Consider the following 14,270-nt stretch of genomic DNA (forward strand, 5'->3'; position numbering starts at 1 on the left):
TACGCAATTCTAAACAAACTGCGCGAAAAGGTATGCTACCCCAACAACATCTCAAGACAGCAAGCAACAATTTTTACTCGATTAAGGATCGGACACACGCAAATCACTCACCAACATCTTCTTGGCGGCAATCCTATACCATCCTGCCCTTTCTGCCCCAGCACATTATCCATGGAACATATAATCAATATCTGTCCAGCACTAGAGAGTATTAGGCAAAAACACTTTAATTCTAGTAAATACCAAACATTGTTAAATACTCCATCTTTCGCAAACATTGTTAATATATGCAATTTTCTAAAAGAATGTAATTTTTATAATAAAATATGAACTTTGTAACTTTATACAATTATATCGGAGGCGATGGCCACAGTAGCTTGTACTCCTTCCTTACTATTAGGTTTAATATTCTGTATATTTTTCCTAATAAAATAATAATAATAATAATTTAATTTTTTTTTTTTTGGCGATTTCAGTTCTTGATTTTTATATAATTAGTAGGTTCTTTAATAATAATACCCAACGATTACCCTCCTCCCGCCCAACCGACGCGAGGATGCAATCCGTGAACGAGCGGAATTAGCAGAGTCATAAAAATGCAAGAGAGTTTTAAGCGTTGTGAGCTTAAGCTGCTCAGTTACAGAAACAAAAATTTCAACAGCCAAAATTAAGAATTAGATTAAAGTTTATTATTTTTAAATGTTACGTGCTAAGAGTAATAATAATAATTTGTTTAATGGTAAAGAGTGAGTCTGTTATATCAAATGTGCAGGAATGAGAATTGAAATCTTGACATATACGGCGGAATGGTTCGCTTAACTCAAAATTTGTTCTGGAAAATTTTAAAAGTAAAGGTCTAAACTGTCTGGTAGAGCGAGCGGAAACGTTAAAATTAATATCAGATAAGAAAGATGGGCTACAGACTGACCCATTCATGAGTTTGACTGGAAATATTATACCAAGCATCTCCCTACGACTAACGAGTGTCGGGAGATTTATAAGTTTTAAACGGTTAGTGTAAGGGGGAAGATTTAAACTGGAATCCCATTGCAAATGATTTAAGGCAAAAAATAAAAATTGCTTTTGAACGGACTTTAATTTATCCGAATGGGCTTGGTAATTAGGGTTCCAAACCACAGATGCATACTCTAATATAGGCCTCACCAGAGATGTAAAAAGAATTTTTGTGGTAAGCGGATCTCTAAATTCTTTAGACCAACGTTTAACAAAACCAAGAGCGCCTTTAGCTTTAAAAACCGTGGAAGATGCGTGAAGATTAAAATTGAGTTTGGGGTCCATAGTTACTCCCAGATCAACAAAACTGCATACTTGCTCCAACTTAAGGTTTTGTATTGCGTATGAAGTAGGGTCTACAGCTCTTCGTGAAAAGCACATCGTTTTGCATTTTCTAAGGTTCAATGGCATGTCATTTCTATCACACCAAGAAACTAGGTTGTTTAAGTCTGTTTGCAACTGACATCTTTCGCTGTTTGAAGTAAGTATATGATTTAAAAAGTTTCACATCGTCAGCATATAATAAAACTTTTGAAAACTTAACAACAGATGATATGACATTAATAAATAACAAGAACAGAATTGGACCAAGATGGCCACCTTAAGGAACGCCTGAAGGAACATTCTGCCTGATATGTTTTAGGCCTCCCTCTTATATTTAACTATCGGTTAAAAAAAATTTAATTTGAAAATTGATTGCTGCGATGCTCGTACCTTTTATTTAGACTTATAGTCGTAGTTGATTAAAATAAGATGAGCAACTAGAGCTTTTCCACGGTTCAGGTTAGAGGAATTATGACTAACACTTGCGAGATTTAGGATTATTATTTGTGTTTCATCAGCAAGTTATTATCATTTGACTCCGAAATCTTAAAAAAAAAAATCCGGTGTGAATAGCAAAATGCATGATACTAAATATTATAATCGTAATCGTATTTGAAGTTTTTGCTGAACTTGAAATTGTCGTATCGGGAACGAGTACTACCGCCTGAAACGTTAGACAAGCAGCTCAGATTAAAAATTGATAAAACTTTTAATATTTGTGCTGAGGCAATGTCAGCAAACATTATAATATACTACATACATACGCGGATGTTAACACTGGCAATAAAATAACAACAATATGCACTTGTTAGCAAGATATGAGCGCAAATGCCATTTCCTCTGTTGCTATCGTTACATTACATTGACATTAATAAATAACAAGAACAGAATTGGACCAAGATGGCTACCTTAAGGAACGCCTGAAGGAACATTGATTATGTCAGAAAAAGCATCGTTAAATACATATGACTTGTTGAATTCTATTACTAAGATAAGAAGCAACCCATTTTAGAAATATTGGTTGAAAACCAAGAAGATCAAGTTTATTCAAAAGAATTGAATGGTTTACTTTTTCAAAAGCTTTACTAAAATCTGTGTATATAACATCATTCTTATTCTCCCTAAAGCCCGTTGATACATGTGATACAAATTCAAGCAAATTAGTTATTGTAGATTTCCCCTTACGAAAACCGTGCTGAGAACAAGAAATTAGTGGAGATTTAGAAAATTTTTAATAGTCAGCAACTAAACCAGTTTTTTTTTAAGTTTAAAAGCACTAGATTTTCTATTTTTTAATTTACATAATTCTTACGTATACATTGACTTTGCGCGACTTGGATATATTTAATTGATCATGTACAACTTTCCTATTTATCCATGGATTTTGTTCGTTGGTAGCTTAGTTTCTTATAAAGAAACAGGACTTCATATAAAATAAAAAAAAAATTAAAAAATATCTTTTGTTTTAAAATTTTTTCCTTGCCAAAGTTTATTTTTTTTTAATTTTTTCATAAAAAAATTTAAAAACACGAAGTGATGAATCAATTTCTCAGAAATTATAAGGCCTATGGAAAAATGGAGTAGACAATATTTTTAGGAAATTTCATTCACTTTTATTTTCTGTAATTTGCAGTAAGATTGCTCAACTGGTCAGTGAGATATATGTACATGATTACATGAAGACAACTTTTTTTGGTCGAATAACGGTAAATTGCAAATATCTCAAAAACGTATCCATAAAAAAAAAATTTACTCGATTTTCAAAATCAGCGAGCGATTCCACATACAAATTGGATAGTGGCGTTCATGGAACATTTTTTCTGTAAACCAGTGTTATTTTCCAAGGCAGCGGTGCAAATTTCGAAGAAACTATTTAGAATGGATCATCACATCATATAGCTGCCATACAAAGTGACAGGATAAAATCAACTTCATTAAGGAACTTTTGGTATTTGTAAAGGGTATTAAAGCTCCGGTTCAACCAAAGTTAACGGTTTTCTTGTTAGTAATAAATTAGGAATCAAATCTTTCAAAGTAAAACTGAATTTTACTACAAATTTAATAAATTTGTATTTACTAAGTAAATTTCTGTTCTGGCGAATTTTTTTCTGTTCGGTTCTTAGTAAAAAACGCGGAAGAAATTCGGAGTTTAAGTGTAGAAGAGGGGTAAAACGTGTCAAAAAATATATGAAATTTTTTTCCATTTCGATCGGAGGGGCAGAAAGATTGAAAAAAAAGGAATACAAGCAAGACTCCATACGGTGGAGGTCCAAAATCGAAAATTTCCATACACACTGGGCGACTTATACGAAGAAAAGTTGTTGAAAACTGTGAAATTTAATCGATGGAGTTCATCGAAAGTTTTGGATTGGATATTTCCATTGACATTCTTACCGAAAATTTGATAATAAGTGCAGAAAAAATTAATTTGGGGTCGTTTATCTTCCAACAACATAATGACCCCAAACACACATCTCGCCTGGCTACTCGCTTTTTTAAAGAAAGCTTAATCGAACAATTGTAGTGGTCAGCTCAGTCACCGGACTTAAATCCAATTGAGTATTTGTGGTCAATTTACGACTCCAAAACACAAAAAAGTATCCGTAGAAACTTGGAAACATTCTTCTTAGCGATGAAGCGTCAATAGAATATTATTTCAATGAAAATATTTCAAAATTTGTTTCGAAGCATGCCAAAATGTTTTCGTGCAGTAGTTCAGAACAAAGGTAAATAAATTTACTTTTAAACCAGGCGTGTTGTAATTTTTTACAGTTTATACTTTCATATGACCACCGTGTTTTAAGAATCCTCAATTTGAAGTGAAACAAATTTTTTTCTTTCTATTGCTAAAAAAAATTTATCAATTTAAAGATTTTTATTTAAATACCTATGTACATACATGTAATATTATTGTACGAATTACTAATAATTTATTTTAATAATTCTGCATTGAAATAAAGTCTGTGGAATTTAGGCTTTAATTTGATGCCTGGTGTAGGTACCCACATGTAGTGACAAGTGTTGTTTCAGAAGAATCCAAATAGCCCGCATTGCAGAAATTCCTTTAAACATCCACTCATTTATATATGTACATATATTCACTCAGAAATGTTATTACTAAATATGTGTCTGCTCACAAGCAAACCATTACAATGTACCGCTGTTGGTTTCCAGTTATACTGCACGCTTAACGCTCCCACGCTTCAAGCAATTCAAGTTTATTGAATGCTTTGCATTTTAATTAAAAATTTAAATACCCACACAATTACTGGAAACTATATGTTTCTGATTTAATTCAATTTCATTTACTTCGCATTATTTTTGTTATTTGTCTGACCCTTTTATTACGTGCAGACATAAATGGGCTCCCATTTATTTAATATTTGTCCATGGAAATTTTATTTCTAACTTATATATATTTTTGATATATTCACAATGGTTAAACATTCAGTGGAACAATTGTAATTATTTATTAAAAAATCAAATAAAATAGGTATACAATTTCTGAAATTTTATTAATTTTAGTTTTGATAACCATTATATAAGTTTTGTGAAAATACTTTAAGAATTGTAAAGCACCTACGATAAATTTGAAAATTAATTAATTAAATTGAATCATGAAATAATAATAAATTAAATTTTGAATATTTCCATACAAGTACACGAGTTTGATAGCTCAGTTTGATTGCAGCTATATGCTATAGCAATCCGATCTGACCAACTTGTTTGTAGATAGTATCGAAATGAAATCGGTGATTTTGCGAAATTTGCAGGGTCCACTTGTCGTAGTTTAACCCACCTTAAAGTATAATGGTATTGACTTAAACAATTATTTTAGTGTAATATGTTATATTGTAAGTTTTACTACATATTTATGTATATACAGTATTATGAACTTCATAAGTATGGAATCCGTCTACTTTTTTAAACATTCTGCTTACAGTCATAGTGAGATCTATGAATTTTAGGATTAAACATTCATTTCTTGTTAAAACTGGCGTTTTGAAGGCTGAGAATAAAGCGCTCAAATAGTCTATATTTGTATACTCTTTCAACCTCTTGCTACGGAATATTATAGTTTTGTTCATGTGGTTGTTTGTATAACCTAACACTAAACGAGATAGGGATGTATATAATACATTAACGATCAGGATGACGAGAAAAGTTGAAATCCGGTTGACTGTCTGTCCGTCCATCCGTCCGTGCAAACTGTAACTTGAGTAAAAATTGAGATATTTTAAAGAAACTTCGTATGCGGGTTCCTTAGTACAAAAAAAAATTCGAGTTCCTAGAGGAGTTAATCGGACCGCTACATCGCGTTTTTGGAACAGAGGACCGTAGTATTAAGAGGCACCTGTGGAAAATTTTTTTTTGAGAAAGAAGGCGTGGCTCCACTCTCTAGCAAGGGTACTTATCTCCTAAGTCACTTAAGCTACAACAACCAAATTTGCTGAGTAGAAATCCTATAACAACTTCTACCAACAGTGTGAAAACGGAAACGGATGACATAAAGAACTACTAATACCGCCATAAATCAATAACTATGTAAATACGCCAGAGACATTAAGCTTTCCACAGAGATGGAATGAGAGAGCTTTATGAGAGCCGGTGTAAAAATTGAAGCATGGGCGTGGCATCGCCTACTTTTTTCTAATTCCACTTGATTCATTCAGTTTCCGGTACACAAATCAAGAAGAAATTAATCTAATGGGATGAAACTTTGCACGAATTCGAGTTCTTTAATGTGTGCCATCTTAAGACCCAAAATTGTTTAAATACAATAAAAACTATGAAGGCAATTTGGTACCGAATATTATACCCCGGACTTTTATAATGTGTTATATATATAGTATAACTGAAATTAAGGGATAATTCTTCTCTTGTAATTGTTTGTCTATATGTTAAAAATGGGCTTAATCACACCGATACTTCCCTTAGCCCGTTTGACTTTGTACCACAAACATCGGCCAATATGTGAGCTATTCCAAGGAAAATAAGATACAGTGTTTTACTCAAAACATTGTGTCTTTGTGCCTAAACTAGAAAACGTCACTAAAGGAATAGGAAACCAAAGGATAAGGTTACCAAAGGAACTCAAACCTTTTAAGGACTTTCGGTACAAGTAGATGCTAAGCTTTTATATTATTATACCCACAAATCGCTTTACAATAACAGTCAAGACCTTCCATCAATGGTCGATTGCAATGAGCCGCTCCTCATTGCTATTTCACTTTAGTGAAATAAATATAATGAAGAGCAATTAAAACACGATTTAAAACTAACGCAGTTATCTTCTTCTGCTTAGCATGCGTTAGAGCTATTTATTATTAACATATTTATGCCTGTGATAGTCTTATATACATTGAAGTAGTCAATTTAAAACAACTTAAGGGGTTATATACCTTCTTTGTCGAAGAAAAAAAGGAAAGTTTGGATTTTTTTAGGTATGTAGCAATTACTTCATTACAGGAATGTTTCTATTTTTTGATAGTACACTTTATTAACAATGTTTGTGCGAAATTTCGTGGAAAAATATCAAATAGTTTTTAAGTTGGCTGTTTCCCTTAGAGGCCTTTTTTTGGCAGAGCCTTGCGGTAACAATTCCCCAGGTCGAACAAGTCAACTGAAACCATAAAAGTAAACAAATTTTATTAGTTTAGTGTAATTCCTTGTGCTTGAACGATCGTTTTTATGATTTTCTTTTTTTGTGCACACGGGAACGTTTCATTCAAAAAATGAACTTTTTGGTCACTAGAAATTTCACTAAAAAATTCATTTCGGCGAAAAAAATGTTTGTGCGCAAAAAGTCGATCATTCTAGCACAGAAAAATTTCATTACGAATATTTTAAAAAAAATTTGAAGAAAATCGGTTCAGTAGTTTTCCGCCAATCCATGTCACCGCAAAGTCATTTTTCAAAAAACACCATTTCGAGATATTCGCACGTGACGCTGGCCGCTCGGGTTTGGGGCCGCGACGAGGCGCGCGGTTAGAAGTGCTGTAACTTTTTTTCTACTGCTCGAATCTCTATGAAAATTTGAGAAAATGTTCTCAAGGAGCTGTTCTTTAAGATAAAGCAATAAAAAAATTTCGATTTTTTGATATTAAAAAAGGTATATAACCCCTTAACTTACTGAATAAGTGTCGGTCAGTATAATACAGGCTTGAAAATTTGAAAATAGCAATATACTATATTTCGTCTGTTTCAATCTTTTAATTATAGATTCAGTAAAGGCAAAATTTCAAGTTTCAAAAAAAATCATTCACAATTTTCAACCAATCCGCAGTCCGCAAGTACTCAGGGAGTATTATGTCCTCTAGCTCCTTTTGCATACTGTAAATTAATTTCAGGCTCTATAAATCAAAAAATTATTAAAGCTGTAATTTCCATGGCCACTCAAATAGTTTTAATACCACTGGACCATATTTTAAAAGTACTGTTGGCATAACTTACTAAACAAATTTGAAAAGCTTCTTGTGATTTTTTATACTTAACTCTTATCTAAATTGAGACATCTCGATGAAATCGTTAGTACAAAAAAAAAGTCGAGTACGTAGATGGGCGTAATCGGACCGCTGCCTCGCCCACTAATCGCCATTAACCGAAAACATACTAAGTGCGGTAACTAAGCACTACATTAAGATATAAAGCCGTCATTTGGTGCGGACAATTGCTGTAGCATGAGGCACCTGTGGGTAAATTTTTTTTAAAAAGTGGGCGTGGCCCTGCCCTCTAACAAGTTTAATGTACATATCTCCTAGATCACTTAAGCTACTACAACAAAATATTGTGAGTACAAATCTTGGAAGAACTTCTACCGATATTGTGAAAATGGATCAAATTGGAGGATAACCGCGCTGGCTCCCCATATAACGGTACTGTTAAAAACTACGAAAAGCGCGATAAGTCAGTAAGTAAATACGCCTGAAACATTAAATTTTACTACCTAGATGGCATGAGAAAGTTTTGTGGGAGCCAGTGTGAAAATTGAACGATGGGCATGGCACTGCCCACTTTTGGTGAAATCCCATATCTCGGCACCCAACCAACCGATTTCGTACAAAGGTATTCTTCTTACAGTCTTATGTCACACTGTGAAAATGGATGAAATCGGACAACAACTACGCCTACCTCCCATATAGCACAATTGTAAATTCCAATTGATTTTCAGTTTCCAGTACACAAATCAAGAAGAAATTAATATAACGGGATGAAACTTTGCACGAATAAAAACTGTTTTTGTGATCAAAAATTGTTTAAACTGTTTATCAAGAAGAAATTAATATAACGGGATGAAACTTTGCACGAATAAAGTCTTTAGTATAACTCTGTTTTTGTGATCAAAAACTGTTTAAATCCAATGAAAACAGTTCAACCCCTAGGTACAGAATATTTAGACCCCGCTACCTATAGTTGATTTTTGATAGAAAATGTCGGTCAATATGTGATACATATAACTGAAATTAAGAGATAATCCTTCTCTTATAATGGTTTGTCTGTGTGTCAAAAATGGGTTGAATCGGACCAATACTTCCTTTAGCCCCCATATACATAATACAAAAACTTTCGAACTACCGGGTGGCTTTTACACCATACTATATATCGGCCGCTGTGTGGGTTATCCCAATAAAATAAGAGAGTGTGTTTTATTCATAATAGTGTATCTTTGTATCATCCTTTAAAATAGTAAGGTATACAAAAAATGCTATTTTCGATACGGCACCAAACAAGATTCAACAAAATTTTTTAATCGTTTTAAAACAAGCTGTTCAAATATATAAAGTCTTACTTACCTTTTATGACCTCCAACAGAAACTCATTATTATTTTAAAATATATTGTTATGTAACACTTTTTTCTAGTAATGATTTCTCAGTACAAAAATATATACATATTTTATATATAAACAGAACATATTTATATGCAAGCAAACACGCATTTACGGCATATCTTTAATTAAAATAAATTGGAGAAGCTATTGTATTAACTATAAACTTGCAAGCATTCTTAACCTAATATTTTTTAGTTGCATTCTCTGCATATTTCTTTTGTTCCATCAATATTGAAAGCTTTGCCATACTATTTCAACAAACAGTTCATGGAGTGTTCTGGAAGAAAATTCAAGGATTTAGAATATTTTTTTCTCAAATCCATTCTAAGTTATTACGCACCTGTTTTCCATTTGAGTTCCTTTTAAAATTTACCATTTCAAACGGGCTACATGTTTTCAACTCCTTTGTATTTACGTTATAACTATGTGATGACCGAATTCAGCACAATATGACAGTGTATCTTCAAATCATATGTTGGCCACTTAATGGGAACAAAATATTTCTCCACGTAGTAATATCAATGCACCATAGATTATCTCTTGTTTTGTTACCACTACTTATACTTTATATTTTCAAAGGCACCTCTAGTTTATCTTCTCATATACATACTTCCAGAGATACATTAGCTGAAGTTGTCAAAATTTCAGTTCCTGCTTCTGTAAAGCGGAATAGTTCCGCTTTTACTTTATATCAAGTAATGAGTCGATGTGCGCAGACGTTCTTGTGACCTAAACAACATGTATAATCCTTGAAGTAGGCATGTCCAGCAAACTGCATAAGGATATGAATTATGATTGTAAGAGAAAGCGCTTGAAGAATCCATTGAATGTGAAACCAGTTGGTCAGCTGGCATTTTGCCGCAGAGTATATTAGACGTCATTTCGGGTTTACAAGGGCTAAAATCAAGAAAATAGTTTGTTTTTCAAAGGATATACAAGTAATAATAAGTTCAATATACTATATATTCATGTGGACAAAAAATATTAAGACTTTTAGTTTAAATTTCGCGCGAAAACCTAATCCTCGAATAATTTTTTTTCTACGTCGGTATGATTGTCAATGACAACTGTGCCTAAAGTCGCATCAAAATAATATTTAGTGTTTAGTATACGCTTGCCCTTCTGATGTGAATTCTGCGATTTTTACGATAAGTAAAATTATTCAACAAAGAAGTTCCATTAAATTTTGTGAGCGGAATCAAATTTGATTGCTACAAATTATTCAAAGACCCAAGAGCCAGGTTGATTCCAGGACTGCCATGAACATAAACTGATGATAAACATGTCAATAAATGCCATGAACAAATCAAGGTTATGTTGCTAGTTTTCTTCGATTGTCGAAGTGTAATGCACACCAAATTCCTTCCGACAAACTGTGTTTACGTGGAGTTATTCGTAAAAAGAAGGCGGAACAAGAAAAAACGTTAACTTCGGTTGCACCGAAGCTAAATACCCTTCACAGGTGCATTTCTGTCAGTAACTATGTGTTCAGTTTGTATGGAAGCTATATGTTATAGTTATCCGTTCTAAACAAGTTTTTTAGAGATTACATTGTTGCCTTAGAAAATAACATATATCAAGTTTCGTGAATATATCTTGTCAAATGTGAAAGTTGTCCATACAAGAACTTGATTCCGATCGTTCAGTTTGTATGGCAGTTATATGCTATAGTTAACCGATCTGAACAATTTGTTCGGAGATTACATTGTTGCCTTAGAAAATAACATATATCAAGTTTCGTGAATATATCTTGTCAAATGTGAAAGTTGTCCATACAAGAACTTGATTTCGATCGTTCAGTTTGAATCGGTACGCGCATTTCTTGAAGTTGCTATTTCGGAAATATGACTTACAAATTATGACAAGAACTTGATTCCGATCGTTCGGTTTGTATGGCAGCTATATGTTATAGTGGCCCGAAATCGGCCGTTCCGACAAATGAGCAGCTTCTTGAAGAGAAAATGACGTTTGCAAAATTTCAAAAAGATATCTTAAAAACTGAGAGACTAGTTCGTATATATGAGACGGACATAAATGGCTAGCTCGACATACTGACATTTATATATATCTTTATAGGGTCTCCGACGATTCCTTCTGGGTGTTACAAACTTCGTGACAAACTTAATATACCCTGTTCAGGGTATAATTATGGGCCGATAACTCTTGGTTTTTGCACCACCATAATGCACCAACGCATACTGCATTGATTCTTCTTGAGTTTTCCCCCAAATTTCCACAAGTATCGTGCTACAACCGTATTCGCCTGATTTAGCTCCTTGTGAAGGCATTAAACGTGAATCGGTACTCGCATTGAAGGCTATTTCGGAAATTGACTTACATTATGACAAGTGTATTGGTGCCAAGGGGGATTACTTTGTGGGGGACAACTTTTTTTTGAAGAGTAAATTAATAACAAAATCTTACTATTTCGTGCTCATATATACAATACATCTACTCTTAAATATAAGGATCAAGATTTTGAAATATATACGCATTTCTTAAAGACAAAAAGGCTGTTCTTTAGAATGAATATGCCACCAATTCTCAATATAGTGAGAAAACTTAAATAAATGCCAATACCCAATTGAGAACGAAAGTGGCTGATTGCTAACGGCTGGCGGTCGGTGTTCAAGTGCAACTAAACGTCACAATAGTTCATTGGTTGCCGCAATGCACACAAAGCGACGCTACGCTGCAATAAGCGACGAGGAATTGTCAGCGAATTGCAATCTAATCCGGCCAGCAGAGAAACAAAAATGTGTAGCAAATAAAATCAAAAAAGAATTGTACCCCGAATTCTCAACCATGAATAAGTGTTTAAATTGGAATGCAAACAAATATATACATACATATATACTTGTATATTTATATGTAGCTTTATGGCAGTATGTTGCATTGTTTTTCTTTTGCTCGGAATGTAGCGTGTGAATCCGTAACCCCAGCGCTATACGTCGATTAATCCGGCTACACCACCTCATTTCAGCCGGCAGCTGGAAATCTAATCACCAAATATGGGCAATGAAAAGGCAAAAAATGGTGGTAAAGTAAATAAATGTGTTGCAGAAAGGCTATTGCTCGTTTTTAAGTGAAAAGAGCTTCACAACGCCAATATGCACTAGGCAAATGTCCTGCGAAATATAAAAATAAATGGAACCAAAATTTTTGTATTACAAAAAAATCGATGTTTAGAAATCTTGTTTGGGCAATAAATTTTCATTAACATATTCCAATAGCCCAATAAACAGTGTATTGTATATAGATATAATATATCCAACATATTAAAGAGCAAATAATTTCAGGCAAATATGTGTGTGCATAAGCTATAAGTAAAAATCGCTTGAACTATATGTGATATTCTACATGCCTAACAGTAGTTTTTTGCTTGGTTCGTGATCTTTGGTTCAAGTCTCCACTGATCTTTTATTATTGTTAGGTGAAACAAAAGTGGAACAGAATAAACCTTGCAATATTCAACCTGCATTACCGCAAACCACGACGAAATGAGGTTATTGGAGGAAGAGCTAAGTCCCTGTGTAACATTTAATACTCTTGCTACTAGAAGAAAAAGCTTCAAATCAAACCTTTTATTATACTCTGAAGTACATTTTTCCAAAAAGAAGCATACAATCAGAAAATATCAGAGAACCTATCAGCTATGCCGTCTTTTTGTCTGACGATGTATTGTCCTTTAGCTCTTGAGATATCGATCTGAAATTTTGTACCCGTATTTTTCTCCGCTAGAAACAGCATATTTGTCCGAACTGCCACTATCGAACCATACGAACTGATCGGGTTGAAAAATTATCTTAACGAAATTCATCGAAGATTTTAATGCTGAAATTATACAGGACGTATTTACTACTGAATCTGTCCTTTAGTTAATAAATTTACCCAACGCCGCATTCTACACTGACCACTGCAAGCTGAAGAAGCACTTATACAATATGGGCCTAGCTTCGTGAACAAACTGCCGGTTATGCGGCAAGGAGCCTGATACTCTAGAACAAGAAGTCTGCAGATGCAGGATAAAGCCCCTTGGATCCATGTTTCCAAATAGGGATCACATCGCCTTACTTACAGTATATTGGACTTTATCAATAAGCTGGGGCTATGTGAGTCTTTGTGATGGTTGAATAATTGAACTTAAATAGTACAAAAGGCTTACTACTGTACGCAAACTGGATCAGTGTCAGATAAAACAAGAAGAATTAAAAATTTACAGAGCCATATTTCTATTACAAATGTATGAAACCAATGCTACACATGAAATAAATTTCCAAGAAAAAATATGCTCTTTCTGTGTGGACAAGGAAATCAAAACAAAGAAACTGTTTCAAAATATGATATTCTTGATTTATTAAAATATACATATATCCTTCTTTATAACACAGTAATTTAAGTAATTTAAGTAAATTCCGAAATTCAATGTCGATGAGAACTTTAGTAAAATGTAAAAATAATACAAAGCCAGCTAGCTAAAGAAAAGAGTTGCGAAGAAAAGAATAAACAAGCAGGCTTAGAAATTGAAAATAAATAGTGGAAAATGCATGTTTCTACCTAACAGTCTTTTAATATAAGTATATTGGTAAATTTTGTCTATGTATGCTAGCTTGCATTGACAGTTGGATTTTCTGACGTCTTACTGCTAAGCCAGCTAACAGCCAGGACTTCCTTTTCTTCTGAACAGGCATTTGCGTCTGAAGACAGTTTTAAAAACAATGTTAACTTCGGGTGCTACCGAAGCTAACGGGTGATTCAAGTAGAGGTACTTTATTACAAAAATTCACCTTTTGTAAAGAATGTGTTTCACTTCACTCAACTTACGGTCAACATAATCGGCTTACTGAGCAATGCTCAGTGAGCATACTATTCGCTAATAGTACTATACTAAACCACGTCCAGCACGCAGTGAAGAATTCTTTTGTAGTCTGATAACAGGAAATAGTTTTGCGGACTGGATCAGTCCACTCGGATGACTGTCGATCAGACTTCGGAGTGAAATGATGGAGCCATGATTCACCCACCAACTCATTCTTGTTTTTGGTCAAAAGTGAGCTCGTACGGGAACCACTTTGCGCAGAGCAGAGATATCTTTAGAGTAC

At 33.7% G+C, this 14,270-nt stretch overlaps 1 pseudogene; it reads right to left on the reverse strand.

The window, feature by feature from the left end:
- Window positions 1–9,673: 9,673 nt before the first annotated feature.
- Window positions 9,674–14,270, reverse strand: part of LOC126753785 (lachesin-like) — a 521,130-nt pseudogene continuing 516,533 nt past the window's right edge.

This window comes from Bactrocera neohumeralis, chromosome 3 (assembly GCF_024586455.1).
Source record: "Bactrocera neohumeralis isolate Rockhampton chromosome 3, APGP_CSIRO_Bneo_wtdbg2-racon-allhic-juicebox.fasta_v2, whole genome shotgun sequence".
Lineage (NCBI taxonomy): Eukaryota > Metazoa > Arthropoda > Insecta > Diptera > Tephritidae > Bactrocera > Bactrocera neohumeralis.